This window comes from Penaeus monodon, chromosome 36, assembly GCF_015228065.2.
Source record: "Penaeus monodon isolate SGIC_2016 chromosome 36, NSTDA_Pmon_1, whole genome shotgun sequence".
Classification (NCBI taxonomy): Eukaryota; Metazoa; Arthropoda; class Malacostraca; order Decapoda; family Penaeidae; genus Penaeus; species Penaeus monodon.
In genome coordinates, this window is record NC_051421.1 from 21,149,511 (window position 1) to 21,157,165 (window position 7,655).

Sequence of the window (7,655 nt, forward strand, 5' to 3'; positions counted from 1 at the left end):
TTTTTCTTTCCTGAACGGATTGGAAACCAGATACAGAAGTTCTCCATCTTATTCTTGAACTTTTCAGCTTTTGACATTTAAAAATCAATCTCACAATCCAGAGGGATAGTCCTACCTATTTGGACAAATATTCTATAACCATTTAGCAAGAAAATTTGCCTGCTTCATTGCTGATTATATGAACCAAAAGTAGCAAAATTATTTCCAAATGCTAAATTTCAATTAATCATTATGTGAACACTATATGTTAAAAAACCTACTGACATTTCAATACTTCCTAGTTTCTAAAATTTGATATCTATATTTACTCAATATTCCTCATATAATAATAATTAACAAAAATGTAACAAATATAAGTAATCACCAAAAATACCTGACAATACAAGGCAAACTTTACTTATATAAATTTTCTGAGAAAGTGAGAAAATATTTTCTTTCATGTTTTTCATACTAGTTTTTTCTATGTATAAAACTGAGAATAAAATTAATTCAAGCTTAAACAATATGCTCTGAAGGAAGCAAGTATGAATTTCATATAGGAAAAGAAAAAATAACAATAAAAGAAAAAAAAATTATAAGTAATATATACATGTATATATATGTATATATATGTGTATATATGTATATATGTATATAGGTATGTATATATATATATATATATATATATATATATATAATATATAATATATATTATATATATATAATAAATAAATTAAAAGGAAACAAAGAGAAAAAAAACAGAGCTAAAAGGGAAAACAACACAAAATCTTACATACTAACCAAACAATTAAAGCTTCAGACAGAATCAACAAAAAAGTTGCAGGGGTTGTCCATGGCCAGGTTGAAACTGTTGGTACTAGCTGCCAGGTCAGGGTTCATCTGCTCCACAGGGCGTGAAGGTGGAGCCGGGTGCGAGTTTGCCCGGGGGGGAGCATGAGGAGGAGTATGCTGGAGGGGGGTCATTGGGGTGGCTGTGGGAGGTGAGGGCACTTGTTGGGTGAGGGTGGACAGGGTGGGAAGGATGGGGGGAGGGAGAAGGGGAGGCAGGCCAGGTGGGTGTGACAGATGTGGTGGGATTGTGATGGGTGGGAGGGATGCAGAGGGTAAGTGAAGGCACACCTGTAGGGTGCTGATGAGTGGAATGAGGCGGAAGTGGTTGCTGTGGTGGTTGGGATAACGTAGTTGCTGTTGATCTCTCAGATCCACTGGATCCCCCACCTGTTCCACCTGTCCCACCGCCACCACCACCTCCGCCACCACCAATACTGCCACTGCCAGAACCACCACCTCCACTACCCAGACGGCGAGCACTGCCGCTGACTTGGCCTCACTATCACTTCCACTTTGGGCTGGAGATGCCGACTTTCGTTCAACTTTTTTCTGGGTTCCACCGCTACTACCTGACAAAATAAAAACCAAGGAGAATTATAAGTTTCATATAATCCCTCTAAATAATATAATTAAGAGAAAATAAACAAATATGGAAGCAACACCTAAAAACAACTTTCTCTTAACTCATTCCTCAAGGCTGTTTCTTGTGCCATACTGGGCCACATGCTGTCAGCCACTCAAGGGAAAAATTAGAAGCACAAGAAACAAGTAAATTTCCCTCCGTTTACAGAAAATGATGGAAAAAAAAGTGGCTTTAGCTTGTTTTTCCTCAATGACCACATTCAAGGCAAAACAAGAAAATAACCCCCTTACACACACAATTTAAGCCAGTGTTCCTAAGCTTCTTCTGATTATTACCCATTTTCATACATGATTTTTGTCTATGGCCCCACCCCTAAGCAAAAACCCAAGACTATAATGACATTCATTAGGACCATATAAAAAACCACTCTAGCCGGTAATTTTACTGATTCCATTTTTTCTTTGTTAAGTATTAAGCCAAGGTTTTCTAATGTGTCTTTACAGATTGCATATCTGAGAAATTTGGGTTGTCCCGCTTGGATCCATTCTAGAAGCTCGTGTCCCTGTCTAATTTTTCTGAGGCTCTTCACTGGATACTTAGTCAGCCCGTTTGGGAAAACCCACTGACTTAAGGACCATGTTTAAAACCACTAATGACATGAAGGTATTATCCCACCTGTCAGAAATAATTATCGAGACCATGAACAATTTATGTATCTTAACATTCCTAAAAAACTCTTTTTCTTTTCCCTTCTCAAAAGTTTTGAGAATATTATGATAAAATAAAGCATCAGCATAAATGTTAATGATATCTAAAGAAATTTTTAAATCCCTTAATCACGTTCTGCACAATTTCACAGGATTTCCAGGGGTATGGAATTTTATTTTCATTGGAAAAAAAACTGTTCATGAGACTACTATGGAAGCTAAAAAAATATTTGGTTTTTGAATATTTCTGTTCATTTTCTGAAAACTTCCTCCAATTACTAAAGAAACAACAACAATTTTTTTTTTTCAAATACTTTTTTTTACCTGAATATATTTAGATTGGTTACCGAGTTCAAACACAAACAAATTGACTCTTTATATGAAAATTTTGAATTATGACCTACTCATAAATTTGTTAGTTTATTTAAAACTACCTTGTAATAATAAACCCTTACATGTTTATTTTATTATTTCTTTTTAACGGTAGGTTTTTTGTTTGACCCGCCGTGGTCACAGCATGATACTTATTGTAGTTTTCATGTTGTGATGATATTGGAGTGAGTACGTGGTGGGGTCCCCAGTTCCTTTCCACGGAGTGTGCCGGTGTTACCTTTTTTAGGTAATCATTCTCTCTATTTATCTGGGCTTGGGACAAGCACTGACTTGGGCTGGCTTGCCCACTCAGTGGCGAGAGAGAGAGAGAGAGAGAGTTTAAACGTTTAGTTTGGTTAGGATTCCATTTGATACAATGGATATTCTTGGTGTGACATACTGTCTGCTTGCTTTTGCTCACGTGTTGTGAGCTGTGCTGACTGGCGGAACTGAGGGCCTTGCCCGCCGTGGTGCCAGCCACAGCAGTAACCCCGGGCGACAGTGCTATTCCGTGCCTGGGGGGGCGCGAACCGCGACCCTCGGATGAGAGGCCAACACGTTACACTGTACTAGCCGAGAGAGGAGAGAGAGAGAGGAGGAAAGTGACGAGGGGGTGGGGGGAGATGATGAGGAGAGGAGATTGTTGGTGGGGGGGTGGGTTGTGGGTGGGGTGTGGGTGGTGGGGGCGGGGAAACAAATATACATATGAATAGAGATATTGAGAAAACATTAGTCGTTGGAATAATTTTTCAGAATATAAACTGCCACTGCTGGTCTAATTTCTGAAAAAATTTGAAGTAAAGAAGAAACTGCTTCACTATTGGACCGTTTCCAAGGGTAGTTTCTAGTGGCCCGGGCCTGCTGCCGGGAGCTTATATCGTCACCTAGTATGCGCGGGACCATTCAGCCCAAATACCAGCATCCTTTGGTTTTTTCGTAATACTAAGAGCCATGATGTATTTTCAAAATATTATTTGCAAGGTCTCTATTTGCCATTTTCCTGATAAATCAAGACTGTAGGTTATGTTTGTTATATAGACTCCATTTTTTTTTTTTTTTTTAAGTGCCCTGTCCCATAAGGACGTTGGCAATCATGGATTTCCATGATTTTCTTGGCAATTTAGAGTGGTAGTTTGCCGTTGCCTTCCGCCCCGTGTTTTATCGAGTCACCATCTCTCTTTACCCGGTTCTGGGACCGGCACTGCCTTGGGCTGGCTTGCCCACCCAGCGGGCTAGGTAGGCAATCGAGGTGAAGTTCCTTGCCCAAGGGAACAATGCACCCGGCCGGTGACTCGAACCCTCGAACTCAGATTGCCATCGGGACAGTCTTGAGTCCGATGCTCTAACCCCTCGGCCAAACCCCGGCCTATTACGGTAGGTTCATGTTTGAGCCGCCGTGGTCACAGCATGATACTGCTGTGATGCTCTTGGGGTGAGTACATGGTAGGGTGCCCAGTTCCTTTCCCCGGGAGAGTGGGCCCGGTGTCACCTTTTAGGTAATCATTCTCTCTATTTATCCGGGCCTGGAAACAGCACGACTTGGGCTGGATTAGCCCCCCAGTGGCTAGGGAGGCAATCGAAGTGAAGCTAGAACAACAACTTTAATCTGTATGTGCTTCCCAAAAAGGACACTGAAGTTGCACAGTTTTACATAGGGCAGTTTAGTTCATGACTCTAGAACAGGAATTCAGTAGATTTATTGGCCTGGCAGCAGGTGCCATAAACCTCTTGACAAGAGAATGTGGAGATGTGGTAACTGTGCAGAAGGACCAAGCTACGTGTCTTCAATTCCCTGATACTGCCAATTTTACTCTATGGAAGTGAAACCTGGACAGTATTGGTGCCTTGGAGTCTTTTCTTGATTCTTTTATAAAAAGGTCCTTGCTCTGAACCAATGAGTACAGTATTGGAAGTTGTGGCTTGGCTAGACTACTCAGATCTGTTGTGAGGTGCTACAGATGGACTGAGGCCTAGGACCCTCACCATGTGTGACCTTCATAAGGGGAAAAACAAAGAGTGGATGGAGCTATGTGTTTCCACCAGCATTAGCTCCATTGATTGAAATTTTAAGCCTAAATATGAGGGGCCGATCTCAGGGCCAAACAAGTGAAGGAAATTTAAGAGTATACTTGACCATACATAGCATGGTGCTTGGTCACCTTGGCCCAGTTCATCTTCCCGTATAAGGAGGTTAAAAACCCCTACAATCTTGATGAAGAAATTTGGGTAAGTGGCAGGTGACATGAACATACTATCAGGGGAAAAAATAGACTTTGGACCAGGATGAAGGGAACTTGCCATCAAGAGAACTTGGCTGGAGGCCAGGGTGACAGGAATGACTCTCCACAAATGACAAAACCTTTTTGGGGGGTGATCAGAGTGAGCATTTAAGATTTGGCAAAAATGGCAAGAGCTAAACACAATTACGCAGGAAAAGAGAAATAACATGGCAAAGGAGAAGCATGCAATTTTGTCATACACAGTCTTTAAACCCTTGTAGCAGTGGTAAAGTGGTCTCCACAGGGGGAAAAAAGGGTAACTGCATAGTCAAATACTGGAATTCACATAAATATAAAGATCTTCCCAAAGAAGGAACAAAAACTTTTATAAAAACATGCTCTTGTTCAATAAACATAAACAGAAGTCTTTGATAATTTAAAACTTTCAACTACTTGACGGCAGTAATATTTTTATAATGCAACTGAAAGTAGAAGAGAGTAGCTTTTCATTCTCCCTCAATAGATCATTCCCTACTCTTACTTTAATGCAAGCCAATGCAAATACATAAAACAATTAAATAAACAATCATAGGTGAGCAAAAACAATGTAGTTTATAATTTACTTGCCCAAATAAAACATTTGATCACAAAAACTGTCATGATATATGAAAGTGTTGTAGCTGTCAGCTACAGGTTACCCACTATGGGAAATATGCTCCTCCATTTTTTAGAATGCCTTTTTACAAAGAGGTGGATCACAATATGGAAAGGGTCATTCCTTCCCACTAGTTTATGATCATGGCCTTTTTTAATTTTTTCACAAGCAGCTTCATACAGCTAGATGCGACCCATCAAACCCATAAAAATCTAAACTCAACCCATGAGGTTTGGCGGAATCAATTAAGCTTTTGGTGAATTATACCTTAGTCTCTCAAGACTAAATTCCTCAGTTTCACCTTGCTATCAAACTACAAATAGGTCTTGAATTCTCATTTCTCATTAAATGCAGTATTTATCTTTGGGTGTTTGTAGTACACAAGTTACACACTTAGGTCTCTATCTCTCTCCCTCTCTCCATAATAAATAAATAAATAAAATTAAATACTATAAACAAGATGTTCATATAATTCATGGCTGGCTTGATCTTGTGTGCAGTCATCTACATACCTTGCCTCATGAATGTTCAAAATAGGTGGTTAGACACTTGGGTGCAAGTTTTCAAGTTGTCAGATTCAAAATATGCAGGTGTGTATAGATGCTGAGCACAGGATTGAGGCAAAAGGGGGATAATCTCTCTCTTGCTTGCCCAACTCTTTAGCTATCTTTTTCACCGTGAATCTTTCATTCTCTTTTTCTCATCTTCCATTCTCGCTAGTTCTCTTTTTCTTTAGCCTCTCACTTTATTTCACTTTTTCTCACTCTCACTCTCTCCCCCCTCCCCCTTTTCCTCTATTTCCCCCCCCCCCCAAGTGCCCTATCCTACAAGGACGTTGGCAACCATGGATTTCCACGATTTTCTTGGCAATTTAGAGCGGTGGTTTGCCGTTGCCTTCCGCCCCATGTTTTTTTTATCGAGTCACCATCTCCATTTACCCGGTTCTGGGACCGGCACTGACTTGAGCTGGCTTGCCCACCCAGGGGGCTAGGCAGGCAATCGAGGTGAATTTCCCTTTGCCCAAGGGGAAAACAACACGCCGGCCGGTGACTCAACCCTCGAACTCAGATTGCCGTCGGGGCCAGTCTTGAGTCCGATGCTCTAACCACTCAGCCACCGTGGCCTATATCTCTCCCTCTATAAGAAGTAAATAATACATAAAAGTTTATAGCATGTGGTATCACTTACCAGAACCACTTTTGGTGCTGCTGTCTCTATTAAATGCATACGATTCATTGGTGTAATTGAATGGCATTGGCGCATAGCCTGTAGCTGGGGGAACATAAGTGCCAGCGTATGGCATATGTGGGCCACCCCAAGGTGAAGCTGCTGATGGGGGCGGTAAAGGCGCTAAGGTGTCCCTGTCTGCCTCACTTAGTGTGTCATCTTCCCCTAACTTTAAGCTTGCTAAGCCTGAAATTGTAAATATGAATTGATTAATCAACAATGTCATACATTTCTCAAATAGAATAAATCATAAACAGTAATGATTCAAAGGCCGAATAAAACACAATAGGTCAGCCAGATTTTTTTTTTTTTTTTTTTTTTTTTTTTTTTTTTTTTTTTTTTTACATACCATTGTTTTTGCTTTTGGATAAAAATATTGCTTTGACTATATAATTTCAACCAACTTATGACAGTTTTCAGATGGTGCATACAAGATTACTGACTAGAGGAAATGACAGAATTTTTTTTTTTTTTTTTTTTACCTATTACTGCCAGGTCACATGTACAGCCATCATAACAAACCCCTCGATCTGTCAGTAAAGGCTTGTAGTTGGCATTTCTAAATGAGAAGTAAAAACATTGAGAAAATGGCAAAAATGCATAAAATGTTAGGCAGAAAAGATAACAATTTGTATGGGGGAGGAAGGGTCTTGACAAGCACAAAAGTGGTTTATGTGGGTTAGGTCTACAAGCCACAAGCCCGGGTTTCCAACATTTAAGTAAGCCAAATGCCCGGATTTCTGCAACGGTGCGGCAGTGAGGCAAACCCCGCTCCCTGGGTAAGGTTTAGTAATGCTTTCGTGGGGATAAATTTACTAAAAAGTTCTAAATCTGAATAATTAATTATATATCTATACCCGTTTTATTGCACATTCCCTCATAAAAAACACATGTACACTGTCAATGTACGTGAAATTTTTGAGGCACCCCCCCAACACTCGTGATTTTATAAATTAGCGATAAGCAATTAATTTCCTTATTTACTTTCGAAGATAAACTAACAGATCACTGAAAACGGCACTAGCTGTCTGGAAAAAAAATTTTTTAAAAAAAGAACCAAA

General features: G+C 40.1%; 1 pseudogene; it reads right to left on the reverse strand.

The window, feature by feature from the left end:
- Window positions 1–758: 758 nt before the first annotated feature.
- Window positions 759–7,133, reverse strand: LOC119595843 (annotated as a pseudogene).
- Window positions 7,134–7,655: the final 522 nt, after the last annotated feature.